Here is a 24789-nt window from a genome sequence, read left to right on the forward strand (position 1 = left end):
TTTTGTACCCACTACTGCCTGCGCTTGCTGGTCTTCCCAGTCATTCTCCAATAGCACCCTATCCACCCCTAGGAGCACCAGCCCATTAAAGCGGCATAGGACGTATCCTCACAGCTACTCTACCCGAGGTGCTTCACGACCAGGACATCAGCTAAACCACACGCAGTGGATGCTCCAAAGTTCCATCGAGGTCTCAGACTGCTGATCCCAATTCAAGTTCAAACACACAATATGCCAGCTAAGCCTAGCGCAAACAAAAATAGAAAAACACTCTCAACGAACATCGAATATCAGAAGATTGCACACTCTAAAAAACATTTGGGTAGGTTGAAAAATCAAATTGGGAAATCTACTGCTTTTCCTGTAGTTTAATCCGGATAGAGACGGAAAGAGTGAGATAACATACAATGTGTGCACTGTGAGCCAAATTGACTCTTTGCACTGATAAGCGATGCAATAAACTAAAAGACAGCCATTCCCCAGCCTGAAAAGATAAACAATTTTACACCCGCTATAAGGAGCAGATTGTTCGATTCAAGCCTGAAGTACATAGGGGGAAGTGTTCCCTTCTTAAGGGAACCAAGCGACAAAGCAAGGACCACCCTATGGCCAAAAGAACCAGATTGGAGAATCTTCGATATCAGGGTGCAGTGTGTTGAATCAAAGAGCTCACTCAGTGGAAATCACCCCTCACCCACATTATGGTACAAGGGAGAGGACTATAAAAGGCAGTGTCGAGACATGCAAGTGAGATGAACCCATTTGATGGAAACACACAGCTGGCCTTACCACAACATTTTGGGCCATGTGAAGGTTTCATCATTGGAAGTCCTGAAACGGGGAGATACAGAATTCCAAGCGCAAGTTCATAGGCGCACCAAAATGAAAGCCCAGTCTGCTAATGGGAGAAACAGCAGAATAAACATGGAGAGTTTAATAAGAACAAACCAAGCACTTTTGAAGTCAGAGCTTTAGGATTCAAACAGGGACCACAGCAATCGAGACAATGGAAAGGAAAAAAGGCAGATGAAGAGGGTGACACAGCTGCCTAGTAATGGTGGGAGGAGGGGCAAGTAGATTAATGTATTTCTCTTCATTCAGATACAGACAATTTTTCCCTTAATCAAAATTACCATCGCCCAACTGGGCTTCTTGGTTATAAAGGTCACTGAGCATGATGATCAGTTTGGTGTCGTTGGCATTGAATTAGTGGCCAATACCAAATTGCTGGATAATGTTTAAGACTGAACAGGAGTTATTACTAACAAACTATTATAATGTTCTTAATGTTGCATATGGCACTATCGTCTGAAGTGGACATCAACCAGTTACAGACATACATTTAGGACAGTGGCTAGTAAATACACTCCCATGAGTACTCCAATTACCCTACAGGACTATTTCAATGGCATATCTATGAAAAAGATATTTAGTTTTGTAAGAATTATTTTGAGAAAAAGGGCCTCAATTCCCCCAAACCTCTAATTTAACAATTTCACATCACAATCTGGGACAAGAAACTAAAGGAAAGTAACCAACAATATATATTTATTTTTAATACAGGCAGCTGGTCTACAGATTAGAAAATATAGCCTTCCTGCTTTTGTCTTGCTAATGTTTGCATTCCAATTTATACACACATCCATACATAGAATAGGCAATAGAATAAAATACTCAATATAAACACACACATTGGCGGTTTGATTAAAAAAAGGAAAATGTTCTTTGACTAAAGTTCGAAACAAAACATTCTCTGAAACCACTGACAAGTATTGGCATCAGAAAAACATATTTGCTCTAACGCATGGTTCTTGGGCTATGTCTATGGACAGTATCTCTGAAAATATCTTTAACCTAGCTTGGTCATAGATACAATAGGATATCTTTATGGTGCTGAATTGGTTGCAATTATTTTAAAATTGGGTTCAGAAATTTAGTTTTTTGGTGCGCAGGGACAGCAGCACCAAACCTTCACTGTTCTCAAGGCTTCACAGTCACAACACCCTAGTTCCATGTGTTAATTAAGGAATAGATTTCAATTACTTTGACTATGGCAGTCACCAATCCACAAAGATTTGCCATTCCACACTTCAATGTGTGATGGCCAAGGCCATCAGAGATCGCAAATTGTTGGAAAACATATGGTGAAGCTACCAAGGGTTTAGTTTGTAGTTAATCATCACAAAGCGCATACAAATTTATTATTTGCCTGCTTTCAGCGTCCTAGCTCCAAGAGCCCCCCAATATAAAGTGCTATCTGGCATACAATTAATTATTGGGACATTTGTCTAATACTCTGTGATTATTGTACTCACTTTTGGTTTCATTTCACAGGCCCAGGACGGGCAGGGACATCAACCGGCTTCAGGCAGCACTGTCAGATGAGCTCTTCCTTTTAAGTTTGTCCAACTGCTCCCAAAATCCAACTCAGTTAATCTGGTTCTGTCTTGGGAAAGGCCTCTGCATTCAGCCCTATCTGGAAACTCCCGCCCGCCCCCCAGCCCCCCGATCAGCTACTTCGAGTTGGAATCCCAATTTGTGACCCTCCCGTCAGACTTTTGCTTTCCGCTTTCACCAAATACTGCTGCCTCCTATGTGTTAGAGTTTAAAGGCACATCAACCCTGCTCCCCCCGCCCGGCCCCCAAGAAGCATCTTTTGACAGCAATTTGATTTGGCAGTTATAGCTCTCTTCGCGTACTCAGCCCCCTCCCCCAGGATTCCCTCCTTGCTTTCATTTGTCCACTGAATTTTCTGTGCATCAAGGGGGTAAGTCAGTAAGTTGCCCCTCCACTCAGAAATGAGGAATTACATTTTTACTGAACTATTCACGTTTCTTATAAATTCCTGTATGGACATGCAATCAGAATTATATATTCAGATTTGCAAGAATATTCTGAATCCAGTAGTAGTAAACACTTTATTCGGCTTACCCCAGTTACACAATAAAATAAACATGTCAAACATTCACAGAGTTTAAAATAGACTACAATGCATACAAATCTGAAAAACGATTTAAATACACTGATGTTATGTTAAAGGATATTTATACTGTGCACTATCGCCACTGGAGTGGTCTCCTGGTGCTCTGGCAGATCTAGGATTGGTCAGTAGGCTGTAGCAGGATAAAGGTAGAGCAAGATTTGTAATGTTCTTTTGGCAGCTTCAGTTCGGTTAGCACCGTTCGTTGAGCATGGGTGCGGGTTTCCGGATGTGTGGGCTCCCATGTGCTGTTGTGCAAGACTATGTGTGGTTTGTTTTGTTGTTGCAGTGAAGTGCTTGTGGTTTCCGGTGAAGGGGAGTGGTTGTGTTTGTTTAGGGTATGAGAGGTGTGTGCTAAGCGTTGAGGATTTAGCGGATGGGTAGTGGGGTTCTCGTTCCTTCGGGCATCTAGGTTTGGGTGTCTTTCGCCTTGATGCTGGGGCATACCTCTGTGGTTCGTTCACTTGGTTCTGCGCAAGGCCCATCTCTGAGGCTGTCCAGGGATCTGTGGGTGGAACAGAAGGGGAGGGCCTCCCCCACCCAGGGTTAAGATTGCTACGGTTATGGGTTGCTCTTTGGTCGTAAGAGGGCTCTGCCTAGCATCGTCTCCCCGAGAACCTAGTGCGTGGTCCCTTTCCTATGAATTCTAAGCGCTCTCTGTCCTGTCCGGTGTGAGTTTGTGTTTAATGCTCCTTTGTCTCTAGCGATGGTCCCAGTCCCTTGGGTTTAGCCTAGCGAGGGAGTTTGGCTTTGGAGGGGCGATTCCTGGGGTTTTATTAAAATGTATTCTTTTTATTTTGTTTCCGTCGATTCATTCTGGTTCTGTGGTGAAGAGCCAGGTTTGGAGTATTTTCCTGAATTTTAGGTGGTCCTTTGTATTTCATTTGTCTTTCCAAAGGGTGTTCCAAGTTTTTGCTGTCAGGTGAGAGATTGAGGATTCCCCCTAGCTTTGTCCTTGGGTAAGGTTTTGCTTCTAGGCGGGTGTGGTTGCTTGATCCGAGTGTTCTTGTTGACTGGTAATTCTTTTGTAGGAATTCCGCTCCTTGGCCATGGATTGCTCTGTGCATTACGCACATTGTTTTGAAAGGGAATTGTTGTTTGATTGGAAGCCAGTGTAACATTTTTAGCGCAGGGATGATGTGGTCTGCTCTTCATATTTTGAGGAGGAGTCTGGCCACCGTGTTTTGGATATCTTGCAGTTTCTTCAGTAGGTGTTCTGGCATTCCGAGGTAGAGGCTGTTGGCGTAGTTGACGGTGATTGTCAGTGTCTTATGGGTGAAGGACACGATGGTAGGATTCTTTTTACAGAGTGTAGGAAGAAAAAACATTTGATTATTGCGTTTACTTGTGGTTCTAATGTTAGCACGTTATCCGTTAGGATTCCAAGGTTTTTGACTATTTTTGAGGGTGTGGGTGCTGTTCCCGTTCTGTGGGCCATGGGATATAAATGTTGTTTTCCAGGTTTTTGGATATATTCATAATTTCTGTCTAGCCTGGGTTGAGTTTTAGGCTGTTTCCGTTCATCCAGTCGTAGAGTTTTTTTAAGACATTCTCCCAGTGCTGTTCTCGTCTTGTGTATCTTTGATTTTATAGATGTGTGTCTCATCTGCATAGTTGTAGCATGTAAGGTTGTGACCATGACGTAGTTTCCGTTGTATACTGTAGTTTATGAAAAACGATTTATATTCTCATAGAAAACATTCTTATAAATGGTAACATGGACACCTGAATGCGGATCTTCAGGTGCACCCTCTGACAAACTGGCCTGCCTCCTTCTTCAAAGGCAATATAGACTCTGCATCCACTCCAAAAGAGCCCTACATTCAAGCCTTCATCTCTGGCATCTAACACGGCCACACTTTTCAAACTCTGCAAGGAACTGCCCATCCCTACTGCAGCTGCATCCTCTACTGCACCCACCCAGGCCCTTTGATCTTTCATGGCTGCACATTTCAACACCAAAACACATGACATCCTGGCCTCTATCTCTTCTGCTCTCCCTCCTGCACCAATAGCTCTTGCCATCCCAGGTGGAACTTGGGTCCTTTCTCTCCTCTGTCACTCTCTCTCTACTTGTGGTGTCCCACAGGGATCCAACCTATCCCCCTGGTTCTTCAATATCTACAAGGCCCCCTTCGCCCACAGGATCTCTACCTTTACCTCCAACTTCCAGTGTTATGCAGATGACACGCAGGTCTCTTTCAAGCTACCCTCTGCCTCCTCCTCGCTCATGCCCGACTGTCTATCTGCAATTCAGTCTTGGTGTGCTGCTAATGATCTCTGCCTGAATGCCAGTAAGACAGATCATCCTCATTGGGACCCCTGCTCCCACTTTCCCACTGGCCGCCCTCCCTTGGCCTTGCGCCCTCACCTACCATTGAGGCAAAAAAATCTAGGGGTCATCTTTGACTCCACTCTCTTCTTCTCTTCTTACATCTCAGACATCTCCAAAAAGTCCCACTACCAACTGCACCTCCTCAGAGGCAGTCTACCCTTTCTCACTTTCCCCCAAAGGCTCACCACCTCGAGAGCCCTGGTTCTCTCTAGGCTGGACTATTGCAACAGCCTCTTTCTGAATCTACCTACTTATCCTTAGCATAAGCCCAGGGACTGCATCTCTCCGGCTCTGAAATCCCTCCACTGCCTTATAGTGGCTGCAAGGATCAAGTTCAAGACCCTCTGCATAGTCCACAATACTTTCTGGGGCCGGGGGCTCCATTCCTAAATAATCTCCCTCTAGAGCCCTCTGCTCGTCCTCCAACTCTCTGCGGGTGAGCCGATTTCACAAACAGATTTAAGGGTAGATCTTTATCCTCTGCAGGTGCCTCTCTGGAACAGCCTCCCTGCCTCTCGGTCTGGAGTAGGAGCACCTTAAGTTCCGGAAACTCCTCAAGACTTTACTCTTCCTCGCTAACCTGCGTTCTCTTTCTCTTTACCCTCCTTTCTCCTTCCCAACTCTGTTCAGTTTTTTCTGACGGGTTGCCTGGTTCACCTCCAGACCCTTACAGGTCCCAAGCTCCCCTGCCAGTCTTTTTGCACTTGCCTCCGGGCCGCTGCACTTTGTTCAGCATTATTGCACTTTCAGCTTACGCTCCATGAGAGAGGCAACCTCTCTACACTTAACCCAGGGCCCTGCTGGACTGAATGCGTTTGCTCCCTCACACCCCCACACCCAGTTTACCTGCACCTCTGTTTGTTGGCATTTATGACCTAAATGTACTAGGACTAGTAAGTTTGTCTGTCCTGTCCCTCCCCTTTTTCTTTTGTCCCCCCCCTCCGTAGCTTGGTCGCAACTGTAACACTTCATGCACTTGCACTAGGAGAAATGCTGTCAGGGCTAGTATGCTAGTTTTTTTCTGTTAAATCATTCAGAAACTTCAAGGCCTAAGAATGATTACTGTAATCCCTTTTTCCCTTCCCGCCTTGAAGCACTACACCTGTGTATAAGCGCTGTATTAACAATTACAATTAGCATTTTAATATGAACCATGTAAACATTAACTTGGAAAATCTGTCAACATGAAAGAAAAAGTATTTACACATGAATGTCAGTCATACAAATGAGATGCGAATCGGTTGTAATTATAGTGAGCAGGGTTAAACATGCTTTAATCTGAAGTTTGAAATCTAAACGTTTTGTAAACACCATGTTGTGCTGTGGTCCACAGACCTCACATTTAGGTCCAACTGATGGAGGATATTTGATAGCCGGAAATGGGACAGCACTCTTCACGAGAGAGGTTTCAAAGATGGGAGGAGATTAGAAATGTAAACATTTTTCAAATCTAATGTTATTACATTGGGACACGGACCTCATGAGGAGGTCCAGAGGATTGAAACTAGCGATTGAATGACCCCCATTAGCGCGTATTGGTTAGCAAGAAATCTAGGGTGGTTGAGATGAGCCTCAGGGGGTGGGCTTACGCCCGATAAAAGTAGTTTTTCAGAGCAGCAGTGGGACAGACTAAAAAAGCACCTGAAGACCAGGTTCCTGAAGAAGCCAGATGGGGCGGGGTTTGAAGGATCCAGTTGTTCTAAAGCTAGACTGCCTTGGTAAGAGAAAATAAGCAGCTAATTCAATACACGTACCGCAACAGTAGTTCTGTCTATAGCCCCAACACTTAATTTTTCCAAATTCAATTTTGTTTTCACGTGTCAACATTTTGAGGGCTGGAATAAGCTAAGGTTTCCAATTATTTCAACATTTTTCTTCTTTAGAGACACCATTATGTATTTTTTAGGTAAGCTTTTCAACTGTGTACTTACTGGTGAAAGACAATTTATCATGATACAGAGTTTTGCCAGAGTGTGAAACATCCACCTGTGCTTCGCCTCCCATTTCATTTGCCAGGATAGGTGGATCAATGAAGAGCGGACTCGTGCATAGGGACTTAAAATGCTTCACCTGTAATATTTGAATCCATGGCTTTATATGGGTTATAGATTGTTCTTGGTTAACTACCCTTAGAAGCCATTAACTTTCCAAAAAGAGTTTGACTTTTTCAATTTTAATGGGTTATTCAGGGTTTGATGTGCAGAACCTCTGCTTGGCATGGAAATTCGGACAGCACCACGATTTTGAGTAGGATTTTAAGTTTTACTGTGCCACAATGGCTACCCACACACATTGCTGATTGGTTGTAGGTTGCCTTTACATTTATGAATAAGAGTAGGAAGATAGGACTATTCAACTGTTTTATCGCTAATATTGGGAACTTTTTATTGTGTGAGTATATTATTAATGCTCGGATCGCTACAGAAGAATACATAAATGATAAACAAGAGAGTAAGAATTCTCAGTGTTTCTATTTAGGAGTATAAACACTAAAGTACAAGTATGTGTTGGTTTAACTGTGCAGCGGGGATACTGATGGGATTTAATATTTATTACATACCAGCGCCAGAATCGGATTCTAGATGCTCTAGAGATAGACCCACAAACACCCTTGCTGTGCAAGAATAATCCTGTTGGAGGCTCTGGGTCAGTGGTTTCTCTTGCACTAAGCGCAGAGATCCAACTCACTCTCCAGAGCCTTGTATCACATAGATCAATATTCTCGGCTGCAAAACATGCCATAGCTCTAGGTGGCCAAAAATACACCTTTGGGGTGGAGGTTAGTCTACGGCATGCAGGTTATAATAAAAATCATCCAAGAACACGAAAGGAGCCTGTGCGAGTAGGAAACTCTTCCTCTCGCTTGCCTGAATATCTGTACTACAAAATAAAGAGGGTCCTTTCAATCAAGGTTTTATTCAAATCTAAAAGTATTCAAACCAGATTTTTACAGGAAAAAGCAGCTTCAGTAAAGCTTCCTTTCTTCCGCATCATACAAGAGGTGCAGATAAAAAATGGTTTGATCTTGGAACAAATGCTTAACAAAACCTCAGCCTGACCACATGCCGAGATAAAAATGCAATGGATAAAACAGCTTCCATTGTTCTATTCAGGGTCAAATACCTTTCACTTATTCTTGCTTCAAGTACTAATTTCTTCATCTGCGGTGCTGCATAGCCAATCATCTACCTAAAAAATGAAAAACCACAATGCTCATTAGGTACCAACAATTACAATACTCCGAGTAAAGAAGAGTGTTTGGTGGATTTTCAATTCAATCTCTCAAACACTCCGCTTGTTAGATGTGACTGACGCCAAAAGTTAAATTCCATCTTGTTGCATAGAATCTTCACCTAGGTCTTGATGACTAAAAATAGAACTATAGGTCAACAACCCCTGTTCAGATTGAAAAAGATTGTATATCTGAAGACAAGTATTGGCCCTTTAAGAAATCCCCAATTACCTTGTCAGCATGGCAGAATCATCTTCTCTGCGCAAATTGGTGTGCAGACATTTGCCACCATGTTTTAATTTATTTATAAAGGGTGCATGTTTGTGCATCTGTGTGCCGACAACAATGTCACTATATAAAAGTTGTACATGTGCACAATTACGATCCATCATAGCGTTCCTCGTATTGTAGTTCGAGCGTCACCATCATAAGGACAGTTTAGGTCACGAGCCATATCGGAATCAGTTTGGATAACCCAGTATCATCATGAGACTGTGTTCTGATTCTCTTTTTTTTGCAAACATTTTGTTTTATTAACCTCAGTCATCCATCAATCTAAATTACATTCAGCTAGCAAAAAAACAAACCGTATTTTTAATAAGTTCATACAACACGTAAGCAAAGCCTGAAAATTATTATTGGATCCCCATCAGCGAGGTTGCTAATTGAGACTGGCTAAAGGATGATCCATTATCAGAGAATTATATTCATTCATTGCAACAAGGGCCACATCTCTATATGAACTTTCTTTACAGATCACTCAATGTCAATCAATCTATATGTTGTACTTCCATCAAGCATTTACATAGTGGCCAAGTTGTGCCATAGGATGTTCTCATGAAGTTCGATCTAATTGGATTTCAGCTTAATAAATCGAGCACTGTTGCCACCAAAGCAGCATGAAATTGATATCTCCTCTCCTTTTAGGCACTTTAACTTTTTCCAAAACAGTCCTGTGCCTAAACCTCACGAAATGCTCGTCTAGTTGTGCATTCACTTTTTTCTGTATACAGTATTTTATGTTCAACTATTCTTTTCCTAATTGGTCCGTTAGTCATGCCCACATATTTCAAATTATATGGTCATGTAATCAAGCACATATGTTTTGACCTGTGTACAATGTCTTTGTATCCGTGGTGCCCCGCAGCCGATATCTATGGGTTTACTTCATTTGATAAGTAGGCATACAGAACAAGGTCTACAAGGAGAGTGTCCCAATAGTTGCTTGGAACTACAGTTCCCTTTAGGCATTCTCACCAGTACTTTCACTCAAGGGATTTTTGGGTGTGCAGTAGCTCAAATAGCATCCACATCTCACCGCGTATGTTGGCTTTTGTAGTGCCATTGTTCCTACATTGAGAATTGGGCATAATTTGTTGATCTTTCTTTATGTTTTGGAAGAGGGGAGAAAAGCTTATAACAGCAGTGGTATGCTCAGAGACATTTTATGATTTTACAGGTTGTTGTAAAGGGATTCCCAATGAGATGTTTTTGGCTTCTATACGACTAATTTATTGGGGTAACCCCTTGCAAGTAATCATCCCGCATGTTGTTGAGCTTGTACATGTTACTTGCCACGGTCAGAACAATAACATCTGTACTGCAATTGCATTTAAAATGGCACAACTTGTTATACTCTGTCACAGGCAGAAACTCATTTTAAATTACATCCTGTGTCCATTGAAGTCTATAGAATAGCATGTTTTCCTTATCTTTGTATTTATTATCAGTTTAATATTATTTACATGATACTTCATGAAAAGCCATTAGAAGTTTAAATCTAATGCCCTCCATTAAATAACTCAATCACAATATTTTACACTATGGACGCCAAGTGCCAAAGGACAAGAAGTTTAAAAAAAAAGGAATACAATTGTAGCAGTAGATAGTCCGGGTCCATAGACAAAACCAAGGCAACACGTTCCTGAGGTATCATCAAAACCAAATGCAACAGTAATTTCCAAGCGTCAGGGCTAACTTCACAATCTTCACTGCTTCTCCTTGCAGCAGTCATCTTAGACACAGGATACACAATTAGATGCAGCAACGTTATTTTTGATGAATTTATATTGACGAAGATTCGCTCAAGATCAGATAGGTTAGCATTAACTTGTAACATGCTCAGGATGTCTCCCTATAACATTCTGGGCGAAGCGGCCCAGTGAGGTCCGCAAATGCATGCAACATAGGGCTCACTACCGTCTCTCGCTTCGACTGAGCTTTTGCCGAGTCTCGCAGCTTCGCAGTCTGTCCATAAAACAATATTTGCAGTGAAGTGCATTGCAGGGTTGCGATTGTCACATGCTGCCCTGACCCATTCAGAAGCATAATCCCCAGGACACAGAAATCAGCACTTCCAGCTGGGCAGGTGTAGCTTGAAAGCAGAGTCTGGCGAGGAAGGGGAGAAGATTGCATGATGCACTTTTTATGGGCATCTATCAGCGCCAGTGCTTTAAATGGGCCGGTCCTACCCAGCCCTCGCACTTCTTAGTTTTGTTCATTTGAGTACCTGTACTTCTCAACGCCTGAAATAGTACCGGTACCTATACTCAACTATGTTGCAAAGTGACAATAAAAGCTTTTCATTTCACTTTATCCGATCGATCGCAATTTAAAGGACTAAGCTTCTGCAGCCTTTGCTGCGGAAAGCAGAGCCCTCTCCCTCCTTCTCTCTCCACCACCAGCAGCGCCTATAAGATCTCCTACAGGCCCCATCCTGCAGACAAAAGGCGAGACAAACATGCATCCACTGGTGCGGAACACTGTTACGCTATATGTGCTTCACTTGTTACCCTTGGTGTCCTTTAATGGAGAAGGGATTGATTTGGAAAGCCTGGGAAATTGTAAGATGTTTTGGTTATTAGCAGTGTCTAGTCTAATATGTAAATGTTCTAAAAGTAATTTGAGTTGTGATGGAACGTTTTCACCTGAAAACTCGCACACAGCTCCAGTTACCTACATAATTTCTTATTAGGCAACGAAAGGAAGCAATAAAAACACTCCCCTTCTAAAGCTTAGTTTACAGCTATATCTCCTAGTTTGATATGCAAAAAAGTCTCATTTAATGTAGATAAAACTTTAACAATGCATAACAACAAACTGAATGTTTGTGCGAACGGATCTTAGATGCACTGCTTTACCAAAGTGCGTGCCCCTTGGCACATCATTTCATGTCACTGGGCATTTCCTGCAAACAAAAGTGTGCGCCTAAAATGGACCTGTGCCCAAGGTGCCGTGCCACAACATCCCGCGCAAAAGCACTGCGCCGGAATGTCCTGCTTCTCGAGTGTACCTGCACTTCCACTGATCAGCACGGACTGAATGGTGCCTCGCTTTAGGTTTACTTTTTTTAGGCATGTGAACAAATGTCTCGTCCTTATTAATACTGGACTTGTAATACGTAGCTGGGCTACAAGAATACATTTCCTCGATGACAGTTAAGTAGTACAAGGTGAAAGCGGGCTGGAAGCTTTGAGTGGTACCAGGCAACAATAGGTCGCACATTTCTACCTTGGGTGCTGCCCCAAAAAGGGTGTGACAGAAAAACTGCTGCGGCTCCGTCAAGGGCTCTTCCTCAAAGACGGGCAGCAGTACAGTTTATTGCTGTGATCAAAATTGCACGGTCACAAATTGGATTAACTGAACCAAAAATACCAGGTTTTCTGGATATGTTCTTTGCTTTGCAGGAGAATTGCCATGAATTAGATCGGATGCCATTTAATGATCATCTCGCGGCCGGAAATATCCCGGAAAGGCAAACGCGTCCAATCCTGCTTGAACAAACATGGTATAATTAGAGTAACCTGGAAAGATTTCACGTTTATACAATGTGGGTTTGCAGACACATTCATATTTTAAATAAGCGACGAGGCACGATGACCTGTTTTTCAATGCTGCCTCCCTACCACAAGTCCACTCCGATTGATTCCCCCCCCCCCCACCTTGCAAAACAGACTGGGCATAACCCGGTGATGAAGAGGCAAGGAGGCTTAAAAACGGTGGCCTTAGCTATCTTTCATTCAAAGAATGCCAAGAATTTCTATTAGAGAAGAAGAGAATGGTCTCCGGGAAGGGACTGGAATGTTAAAGAAAGGTTAAGTGGCTCCTGTGCAAGAGCTCATTATCTCTTTAAATCTACCTGGCTGGTTGAGGCATGTGATGGGTGGAACATGACCCCAGAGGGCCAAGCCATAAATAACCAAGAAAACCAACTGCCAGCCATTGCAAGCACCCGCATATAACAAGACTTGCTCAAATAACCCGCCAGTGCAGACCTACACGTGATTGCGAGGCAACGTCACTAACTATTATTGTTATAGAGTCCAACGCAGAGGATTTCTTTACAATCTCTGCACTGCTTTTTACAGAACATGGGGGGGATGTGGTCTACACAGATAACTGAACATGGACTACGGTATCTTCTGTAAAAAGGGTGATGGAAATCGCCCTTACATTTCTGAACATTGTATGTATACATTAATATAGCCTTATAGACTGTGGGAGGGAAGTTATCGTGGGATAATGACCTGCCATCAAGTTATGGCCCGAGGGGGAGCGAGTGCCATGACGTGGGGGAACGGTCTTATCCCAAGCGATAATGACACCTCCCCTGAGGTCTAGAAGGCTATAAAGCACATTGTGGTAGCAGCAATACATGTTTTGTGGGTGAAGTTAAAAATGCTAATTTAAGAGCAAGCAAAGTAAATAGACAAACAGTTACCAAACTAAATGCGATTTTATTTTTGTATTATTTAAATAACATGGCCGTCTTTAGAATTTAAGCATTTATAATTGCAATTTGGTGGTTGAACTGGCGTAGGTTTAATGCGATCATGCATTTGGAAGGCATGTAAAAATAAATAAATAGTTTCTCTATAAGAAAGTGAAGGCCTTTTCCAATGTTTTTTCTTTGTGTAGCATGTTTCAGCAAATAAGCCCCCCCTCCCCCCTTCCCGGAGGAACATGGTTGTTTCCCAGTTTGCTTCTGTTCTTAAGTCAGAATGTTCTGAATGCAGTCAATACCAGTAGAGAGGCGGTCAATAACGATCTCCATCTGCTAATACCAGAAACCTACTACGTGTAGTAAAAATCTTTACTAAACACATACGCACGTGTTTGTGTGTGCACATGATGATGCACATTAATATACAACTGCCTCCATGCAGAGAGATATAGCTGTCGGGTGGGACTCCAAACGTGCACATGTATTACTTTACATATAGATATTTCTATACTATTACAAAAGCGCCTTCTGAGATCAGTTTCTTCAGATAGTCCCTTGCCCCGGGATGATTTATAAATAGGACACATTTTAGAGCGGGTATGACATGTTCCCGATTTATTTTTCACGGCATGATTTATACACATTGTGCTTTGTCCATCAGGTGTCTTTTTGGTGGGCCAGAATATACCAAATTGCAGTAGTTCATCTAGCCATCTCAGGAGTTTAAGCTTGTACCAACGGTGGATGGACTTAACCACAGATTACATATTGCAACTTGCTCGATATTGGTTCCTTTAAGCACTGACTTCAATGGGAAAATTAGTCCATAGGCGCCCCTCTACGGGAACGAACACGGTCCATTGACCTGTTCTTTGGGAAGGTACCCACTCGAGAGTCCGTAGCCACACTTTAGCTCACTGTACCTTTCACAGATGGGAAATATCCATATCAGTTTTTGTCCCACCCACATGGGCAGTCCAGCACCGAAATGCTATGGCAATTCCCTTCTGAACAAGAGTGCCAACATAATCCCCATACACGTGTTTCAGCCTCGTTGAGCTTCATCAGTGAGGTGGAGCTGTGCCCCTGAGCACAGTGGAAGGAGTAACTAGAGGGACGGCCCAAATCATGGGAGGACTAAGGGCTAAAGAACTATGAAACATAAGGCGTTCTGCCACAACTGTTTTGCTCTACCATACTTTTATTTGTGTAGGCTTTCTTGTAATTTTCTAAACTTTTTCCAATCTCGGGGCAAGTATCAATCTGCCCCATCTCGTCCACAACTGGGCTGGAGGTGCATTTGTCAATTTAATCACACAAAAAATACATTACCAGTTCTACAGAAAGTCTTCTAGCATTTATTAAATTTGCCATAATGCTAGTTTAGTTTATTCATTTGTAAAGCGCACCAAACCCTCATGTATATAGGCGCATAGGTTACAAAAGCATTGAAATCCGTTAACAACGGTACAGACAATACAAGTAGGTACAGTGATGATCTAAACAATATGTACAGTAAGGTAGAATGGGTGCAAACCAGTGATGATATATACAATATGTACAATAGGGTACAATGGTGCAGTCCAAGATGCACGTATCTAAGCAATGTTACAATGCCAATATAAAACCAGGTAAATACAATGATGTAGTACAGATAGGTAACGCATTGTTAGAGGCAGAGTATACAGTGCAAATACAGATATGTACAGGAGAGATCGTAATGATATCCCTAGGTGTATTTTATGTCTACTCGAGTGAGAAGCCAGTTTTTTATCTTCTTTTCGAATCAGAAGGAGGGTACATCCCGAGGTGCGAAGGTAATGAGTTCCAGAGTTTAGGGGCTAATACAGGAAAGCTACTGCCCCCGATTTCTAGAGGTTGAATCTTGGGACTCGACAGTTCTGATAGGTCGCTCTAGTGGGGCAGGCAGAAATGTTTGAGAATTTGCACGTCAGATATTTGGGAGCTAGGTTGGCCAGGCATTTATGGGTAAGGCCTAGTATTTTGCCAGAGATTCTGCTCTTGGACAGACATTGGAGGTTACGTCTGGTGGCTGCGATGTGGTGTGATCTAGGAATGTTGAGGGCCGATCGGAGGGCGTTATTTTGTAGTGTTTGAAATTTAGTTTTATTTTTTTTGCAGGTCCCGAGATAAAGTGCGTTCCAATAATCAAGTTTAGAGAAAATGAGAGCTCTAGCCAGAGTCAGGCAGTTGGCAGAGGTCATAAAAGGTCTGCAGGAATGTATTAATTTACACGTGTAGGCAGTCGCCGAGGCAGTTGCGTTGACCTGTCTATTCAGAGTTAAGGAGGAGTCCAGGTAGAATCCCAAGGTTTTGACTTCTTTGGAAACCTGTATGATGTTACCGTCAATGTTGAAAGCTTTGAAGTAAGTTTTTTTAGTGTAGTTTGGAAGCCGATTAGGAGTAGCTCCGTCTAGTCGTCATTGAGGCAGAGGCCATGTGTGGCCATCCCTGCCTGGATGACAAAATAGATTTTGTTCAATCGTTTAGAGTAGAGGTCATAGTTCCCGGTGATGGGAATGAGTATTTGGGTGTCATCTGCATAATTAGTGTAGGTGACACCCAAATGGTTAAGGTCGTCAAAAAAGGGCTTAGTAAATATATTATAAAGCGTTGGTAAAACACATGAGCTTTGAGGAACTCCACAAGTCACATCAGCTGGGTCTGCAGATGCGTTCGATGAAAACACCCACGTTGTCCTTTGGTTCGGGAATGAATGTATCCAGGTGATGGCTTTGTGCGAGAAAAAGTTGACAGGTGAGAGCAAAGTACATCATGGTTGACCAGGTCAAAGGCGGCTGATAAGTCAAGTAGTAACAGAATGGATAGGTTGCCTTTATCAATGTGTTCATCCATTTGTGTCTTGAGGTCTATTAAGGCCGTTTCTGTACTGTGTTTGGGCCTGAACCCCGATTGCCGTAGGCCAAGCAAGTTATGACTTTCTAAGTGAGCCTGGATCTAACATATGTGGCCCGTCACAAATTTTCAGCAGGAAGGGTACTGCTGCAATGGGTCAGTAGTTAGTGGGAATGTATTGGTCCAGGTTGGGTTTTTTCAGTAGCGGGAGTACCCAGGCATGCTTGAGATTGGATGGGACTGTGCAGGTTCTGAAGGAATTGTTTATGAAGGAGGTTATGAACGAGGCCAGGTCTTTAGCTGCTTCTTGAATGATATTGGCGGGCAGATGTCTCCCTTAAATCTTGATGGTTTGAGACTGGTGATTAACTTTGACCTCTAGGATCGAGAGTGGTCTGAATTTGAATGGGCTACAGGGTACAGCCGCAGCGAGCTGAGTTTTGTTAGCGAGGGGTTCCGAGAAGATGCTCAGTTTTTTGGTTTCCATTTTGGTTTGGATCATTGATATCTTGTTGATGAGGGCATTTTGTATTTCAGTGCACCATGATTTGTCTTTAGAGCAGGTTTTGATGGATGGCACAGGTGATTCAAGCTCTCTTAAGAATGGTGAAGAGTTCCCTAGAGCTAGACTTCGCGTTGTAGATTCTGTTGTTGCAAGTCTCCTTTTTGGCTTGGAGGATGGCTTTTTTGCATTAGCTAGCAGGTTTTTGGAAAGTGAGGCTGTGGAGTGGTTTTTCCAGGCAGTTTCTGCTCATCTTTTAGTAACACGTAGTGATTCTAGGTTAGGGGTGAACCATGAGCCCGAACTTTGGCTTTACACATCTTCAGTGGTGCTAAAGTGTCGATGGCATGTTTGAGAGTTGAGTAGTAGAATTCAACTAGAGAAGATGGGTCAGCAGTTACATTGGTGAAGTTCAGGATAGGTTTTATTAATTAGAGGTGAAACTTTCTCAAGTGTGAGATCTTGTATGTTTCTGGAGAGAGTGGGCGTTGCCAGTGCTCTGGTGAGGTTAGATGGTGTGCTAGCATGGAGGTTGAATGAGACGATATGTTGATCAGACCAGGCACAAGGTGTGTTGGCAAGTATCGAGGTCTGGCAGTTCAAGTCCGCAATCCAGGAAAGGATTCTGCCTTTGTTGTGTGTAGGCATGGTATTCCAGTACGAGAATCCAAGTTCTGAGATTGAGCTGGCTACTAGCGAAGCTGCTGTGTCAGTAGTGTCATGGAAGCCTAGGTTGAAGTCGCCCAGCAAAACTATTTGCAAACTGGATTTGGTATCAGCAAACAGGAGTAATGAGATGTCTTCTTCAAACATGAATAAAGGGCATGGGGGTCTGTACACCAAATGGATTTATAGAGTACTTGTGGCAGAGAGAAGGAGTTTCATGGAGAGAAGTTCAGCTGAGGGGAAATGTTGTTTAGGTAGGGCTCTGAGGTCATGGCGATTCTTAAGAGATAATGGCCACTCCTCCCCCTTTGGCAGATTCTCTGTCTAGTCTGGTAATAGAGTAGTTATCTGGGATTGCAAAGGAGAGAGAAGGCCCACGGCAACGTGTAGCCAGGTCTCAGTAACGGCTAGCAGGTCTAGGTGATTGGATGTGATGAGGCCAGCAATGTCCAAGGCATGTGCCATTAACGACCTTGTATTTATGAGAGCTCCCATGATGGGGAGAGGGGGATTTTTCAGTTTGCTGGAAGGTGCTGTAGAATGGTTAACGTTGATGGTGTCGGGTATGGGTATGGTGCTGGGTTTGGCTGCTTTGATCTTATTACTAATGGGTTTAGTGAGTGCCATAGATCTGCAGTAATAGAGGTGGTGGCTGAGTCTGCATGAGTCTGGATCGTAGTCTAAGGTTCTTAATTGTAGTAGTGCAGGGAATGTTGGCTACCAGTCGTGAGGCATGTGTCCCAGTCCATTGGGGGGGGGGGGGTGCATGTATTTGTGCTGGTCGAGGTGGATCCACAGGCATTGGGAGCGGGGAGATGGGTGACTGGCCATGGTGGCAGGGCTGTTGTCGGTGCTATAGTGTCATGGTGTGGTAGTGCGGTAGACATCTTGAGGGAAAGGCTCCACTTGCTAGGTGGAAGGCTCCACTTGCCAGGTGGAGGGGTGACAAAGTATGTTTGCTGCCTGGTTATACATTTCTTCAGTGTGCATAGGGTGCCAAGGTCCTGGATGATCACGATGTAGAGTAGGGCTGAACTGAGTAAAATATGCAGAAGGGTGGGTAGGGTCTTCCTTACAAACATGGATATTGGGCAGTGTGTAAGCAGTGCCTGGTAGTTTCATGCGATGAGTTACAATGCGGTAGGGCTACATATAGAAGGGCTTGTGCAAATATCGGGTCGTAGTAGATATACGTGTGCATGCAGTGAACAATAAGCTACAGCAGGCAGAAGCAGGACACAATGGCTATAGGTATGCATAGATGGTACAAGGCATTTGTTAGCATACGTGAACTACGGTCAGGTGAGTTCCATGATATGGTTAAAGTCTATAGAGAAGGGTACAAAGTGCAGATGTGACCAGCTAGCAGTGAGGCAAAGCAAGCATTATGCAGCAACATAATACATTATGCGATTGAAATAAGTGTGGTCACACACAGATGTTATGAACTAGTCTGTTATGAGCATGTGACAGAATATCATTGGGTAGTCGACACTAGGATGGCTATGTTAGACAGACAATACACGACACATGGTGGAGATGAACTTATATCTGTCAAGCAATGAGGATCCAATGGGAAGCATTAGAAGGTGCACTGGAGTAAAGTGTGATCTAAAATGTGATATGGAAGGAGTGGCTTTTGGTGAAAAGGTTGAAACCATTTTGAATTGTACTTCTTGTAGATTTGCTTTTAAAAATTGTCAGTACTCTTATTAGGTGAACCCAACCAAGTTTGAGTAGTCAGGTTATCCAGTTTGCAACTTGCACTATCGACGAGATTTGAAACAGAAGTTATCTCTCTGCACGCGTTCAGCTAGGCTACAAACTACAATCCCCAGCAGGATTGTAGTTCCGTTTCCATTTCCATTGAAACCCGGCACGAACGTGCCGGCATGCACGAGCAGGCACAGTCTGCTGCAGTCTGTGTAAGGAGTTGGAAGGAAGGCTCTGAGGTGAGCAAGTTCTGTTCCCCTTTCACCAATTTTAGCCACCCTTACATGCCAAGGAGTTCGGTTAATTGTTGAGCAGATTATAGATCTATTAGATATTAGAATTACCCTCCTCCCTTTTAGCACGTTGAGAGGGTGATTTTTGCACGGGGAAATGAGTAAACAGGAAGCTGGCAGCCATCTACAGCAGCCAAATAGCCTCCCAGCAGACTTGTACGTGAAAGGCAACAAGGCAGACAGGGAGACAAGCCAGATAACAGCCCACAAAGGTGATAAAGTAACCCTAAAAGTGGGCCTGTTGAATACACGCTCTTTAAATAAGCACGCACATAGCGTCCATGACCTAATCACAGACAGGGACCTAGATGATATGTGCATTACCGAAACATGGCTAAAAGACCCTATTGGTCCAGTTGGTATAAATGCAGTCCCCGAGGGATACACATACAATAAAAATAGAGACCATGGACAGGGCGGAGGAATGGCAGTAATAGCCAAGGAAGCATTACATCTCTTTAAAGCACATTTTGAATGCATAGGGTGTGACACCATCCAATTAAAGTTAACCCACACACCCAATGACTGTTTGAACATCATTTTGATATACAGACCACCCTCTTTGACCTCTGACTTTGAGAATGAAGTATCTTTGCAAATAAGCAAACTGGTCTCAGACAACTCATCCACCCTACTAGTAGGAGATATGAACAGGTAGAGAGGTAACCCAGAAGATAAAGAGGCCATGGCCTTGGAAAGTGCCATGAATAACATGGCCTTCCAAATAATAAATGCCAACCCACCACCCCGCAGGGAAACCAGTTGGACCGGATCTGCATCAATAACTTACAATCAGCACAGGTAACGACAGAGCCGTGTACATGGTCTGACCATAGTCTGGTGACTTGAGATACTCCTAACTTCCCCATCTAAGCAGCTAGAGAACCCACATGTGAAAGTTTTGAGTAGAAATTTTAAAGATATCGGATCGGAGCAACTAAAAGCATGTCTACTTCAGATCCTCGAGTCTTTTAAGGTCAACGATGACTGAGAACACATGTTACTGAAATACACTAAACATATGCAGGCGATGATAGAGAAGTACGCGTCATTAAAAAGTTAAGTTGATAAGAAAAAACAACAATAAGTGTAAATGGTATAATGAGTATACCAACAAACTCAAACAAGTAAAACGTGCCAAAGAACGAACATGGCGAAGGAATCAAACCCAGGAAAACAGGGAGGACTGGAAACACGCTGACCAAGCGTACAGAAAGGCAGTTAAAGTAGGAAAATCCAATTATTATAATAAAGGAATAGAGCAGCTCCTAATTTCGACCAGTAAACTCTTTGAAATACTTAAGGACATGGAAAAACCTAAGATTCTCTCACCTCCACACTCTCCATCTAAGGAAGATTGTGACAGGGTACAAGAAGGTTTCGCCGCTAAAATATTAAAAGCAAGGTACAACATCATATTAGCTAGAGCTGCCACCAGCACAGAGACACCCCACCCCCCGGGAGAAAACCTCACATTTAAAAAGAGGGAGAGATTCAACTTCTCAGCTGTTACTGAGGAAGAACTATGTCAGGTGATGTCGAAAATGAAACCAAACTTGTGCCGAAAATATCCTTCCATCCAAGATTATTCTGGACCACAAAGAACTCTTCGCAACCTTCTTGACTAGGTTAGTTAATGCTTCATTCTCAGAGGGATCAGTTCCCGACATCATTAAAAATGTTACGATAACCCCTCTAGTAAAGAAGGCAGGTCTGGATCCTAAGGATCCGAGCAAACTCCGCCCCATCACTAACTCAAATTTCATTTTGAAAATCCTGGAAAAAATAGCTACAAAAACATGTGGAAGTCTCAGATGTATTACACAGCACAATCGGGTTTTCGAGCGGCTCACAGCACAGAGTCAGCTATACTGGATTTACAGACTCACATGTTGGAGCGGTTAGAGGAAGCCAAACCCGGGTTACTCATGCTGCTGGATCTCAGCGCTGCGTTTGACCTGGTAGATCACCAGTTACTCCAATCAGCTCTGGATAAATGAGTAGGGTGCTTGTCAACAGCATTGGCATGGTTAGCATCTTTCCTGAAGGACAGGGAGGCGAGAATACATTGGGGCGATACATTCTCAGAAGCAACCCCGATACTGTTCAGAGTCCCTCAGGGAGCCAGCTTGTCTCCACTACTTTTTAACCTCTACATAAGAAGTCTCTGTAACCTGCTAGAAAACATCAGCGTGTTTTTCACCAATGACGCCGATGACACGCAGTTGATTTTCGAACTGACGGGAGACTATGCAGTAGACAGTGCAAAAATAGAGGAAATCTATAACATCATTGAAATCTGGATGAAAAGACACTGGATGTGTCTAAACAATACTAAAACCGAATTAATGGTTTTTGGATCAAATCAGGCTAGGTCCAAGCTTGACTCCCAATACAAGGCCTTCCACATTAAAGAAGCCATCATACCAGTAGTATCCAAAGTAAAAACTCTGTGGATGATGGTTGAAGCGTCAGTAGGCTCCGGAGCACAGGTTAATTACCTGTACAAAAACAACATGCACTACCTGCGTCTTCTGAGAGCCATCAGACCCTTCATAAACGAGATAAATACAGCCACCATCGCTAGAGCAATTCTGTTGTCTCGTTTACATTATGGAAATGCACTGTTATTGGGAGCCTCCAAGAGAGAGTTAACAAGATGTCTAGTGATGCAAAATAATGCAGTTCGTATCATTAAAAAGAAAAAACAGAGCCCATATATCAGAAGGAAGAAATGAATTGCATTGGCTCAGAATAGAGGACAGAGTCAAGTTTAAGGCGATGACGATAGTCCATAGATGTCTCTTTGGGGAGGCGCTGTCCTATTTCAAAAAACTAATTTTCTATGTAGGTGCCCCAAAGATGTCTAAGATCAGCAGATGCAAGCCTCCTAAACATACCAGAGGCCAAACGGGCAACTGGAAGGGGGAGAACTTTTCCTGTCAAGGCAGCAAAATATTGGAATGGGTTACCTGTGACAGAAAGGAAACTATCTCAGCTTCAGGAAGGCATTGAAAACATTGTTGTTCCAATAGCCTCGAAGTTCATATGTTTCTCCACAGCTCTGCTGGACATCACAAATCCTGAAAGTCCTCTACCGTGAATTCAACATTTCTGGTCTCCCCGCGCCCTGATGCCTGCTGGCTTACGGTGCGTTATAAGCTCACAGACATAGGTCGATGCGTTATACATAGGCCAAAAGAATGACATTACATTGGAGTACAATGCAGGAGGTAGTTACACATGCAGATGCGTTATTCTGGCAAGTGCAGGCTGTTGCTGCACATAGGCGAACTGTGATAGCACTTTTTGTTGGTGGAGTAGCCTGGGCTGTAACAGATGCTAGGCATTTAAGCTCGGTGAGAGGTCATGTGCAAAGATCAAATGCGGTGGGTGATGTAGGGGAGCGTGGTCCGGGACCCAGCGTTCAGGGAGAACTTGGGCCGCAATAGCAAATGGGCAGATAGTAATTGTTCGGACGATGAAACAGGTTAGGTGACGGAGAGCGGGTGAGATCAGGGCTGCTGATCTGTGGGTGTGTAACAGTCTCGTAATACATTCGTGACACTTTAGTGGGGGTAGGCTGCAAAGTGAATGTCTAGATATGACGCCAGGCTATACCAACAGACGGGTGAGAGGAAAGATACAGGCCAAGCAATCAGCTGTGTAGAAATCCCAGAAATAAGCAGCGAGATGGCAAAGGAGTGTGGGCCTCGGTCCTTACGGCTCTGACAGGAGCTTTGTTATTGAGCTTTTGTAGGCGGCCTGCCTTCGCCTTCCGATGGCCCCAGATAAGCTATGAGGAAGTGCTCAGCCAATCGTCTAACAGGTGCAGAGATGCTACTTCAGATGTGCGGATTTCGCTGGGGTGGCGGTTTTCGTGCAGAGTTAAGATTGAAATTGCACAATTCAGCATCAGTTGCGCTTGATGAGCGGGAAAATCAAATATCGACATCATATGTATTAAACTGCATGGGTCGAACGTCGCGTGGATGTAGTTACATTCTATTCAGTAGTATTAGCCCACAGGCGTACCTTTAGGAGTATGGGGTAGGGTTAGGTGGGGGTGCGGCTCCTGCAGCCCCCGCGGGATGAGGAGCTCCGGCTCCTGGCTACCACGAGTAGAAAGAATGGATGGCTCGGACAGGAGCCTTGTTAGTGAGCTTTTGTAGGGGGCCGGCTTTCACCTGCCTGTGGCCCGGATAGGCTATGAGGAGGTGCTCAGCCAATCGCCTACCAGGTGCACAGATGCTACTTCAGAGGTGTGAATTTCGCTGTGGTGCAAGTCAGATTTACATTCTTGTTTATCTTATTTTCTTTTTTAAGTTTTTAGTAAACAAAAAAACACACACAAATATAAAAAGGTAAAAAACAAAGTGTAAAGCAGTGAGCAAGGTTGCTCAAGTAGTACATGAAGGTGCAATGTGATTAACAAGGAAAATGTAATTCATACATTACATCAAGTTTATACCATAGTAAAGGTCTGAAAAATCGTAATTTGCACCAGGAGACAATTTTGAGTCAAAGTCTACACAAACCATTACTACATTGCAAAATGGGACCTCTGTAGGTTCCAGAGTTCCTGTCAAGGTGTACTTAATGTACGTCCTTTATTTTGACCTTCTAAGTGTCAATTGCCTGGCAGACTAGTGACCAATACTCGGGTCTACGTCTTGGAATATGTCACTGGGTGGATTTAGTGGACTGTTTGGCACATGTGTGCTGTGTCCTATGACGTTTCGTCTGTGCAGTTGATGAGCACAGTGAGCAAGGGGTCCACGTCTGGATGACCCTAGGAAACTTAGGGTGACTAAACATTAGTCCCTTCAACAATGAAGAAATAAAGAAGGAAATGTCCATAGCATTTCAGTGCTGGACGCCTATGTGATGTGGGCGGGACAAAAACATATGCAAATGGGTAATTTCCCCATCTGTGAAAGGTACAGTGAGCTAAAGTGTGGCTGTGGACTCTCGAGTGGGTACCTTCCCAAAGAACAGGTCAATGGGCCGTGTTTCTCGCAGGGGGGCGCCTATGACTACATTTTGATTCGGTCTTTAATGGGGTTGGGGGCAAGGGGAGGGAACATAAAGAGTTGATTTAGAAAGAAAATCCACATGTCTAACCATTTGTGTGAGGTTCGGGGCAGTACCCCATGAAAAAGGCCATTTTTAGTCTATCTGTTTGGGTCGCCCACAACAAGCATCTGTTTCTGCACCATTCGGACAGAAGCGGTCAATCAACCTGTAACCGATGATGTTCAAGACCCTGTGATGTTTGCTTGGCTCTTCTACTGCCTACTCGGGCAAAGCTGAATTTGAGAGCCCTCTGCATATAGCAGGCATCAGTGGAGCTAGGGGGCGCCTGCAGATATTGAACAGGAGTAGAAGCTCTGGGCCCATGGGCGATTTTGCGCTATACAAAAACCATAATAGATAGAAGACACCTGGGATACTTTATATATGACCTG

At 43.6% G+C, this 24789-nt stretch overlaps 1 protein-coding gene across 4 annotated transcripts in view; it reads right to left on the reverse strand.

Annotated features, from left to right (window-relative positions):
- Positions 1 to 24789, reverse strand: part of HIC2 (HIC ZBTB transcriptional repressor 2) — a 429272-nt gene that overhangs the window by 266117 nt on the left and 138366 nt on the right. Inside the window, exon 1 of one of the 4 annotated variants that reach the window (XM_069619960.1) lies at positions 8439 to 8510. The exons of the other annotated variants lie outside the window; for them this stretch is intronic. The gene's annotated coding sequence lies outside the window, so the exon portion shown is untranslated. Of the gene's footprint in view, positions 1 to 8438; positions 8511 to 24789 lie in introns of those variants that run through there. 4 annotated transcript variants of the gene reach the window in all.

The sequence above is a fragment of the Ambystoma mexicanum genome, chromosome 10 (genome assembly GCF_040938575.1).
Source record: "Ambystoma mexicanum isolate Mex_15411 chromosome 10, UKY_AmexF1_1, whole genome shotgun sequence".
NCBI classification, from domain to species: Eukaryota; Metazoa; Chordata; class Amphibia; order Caudata; family Ambystomatidae; genus Ambystoma; species Ambystoma mexicanum.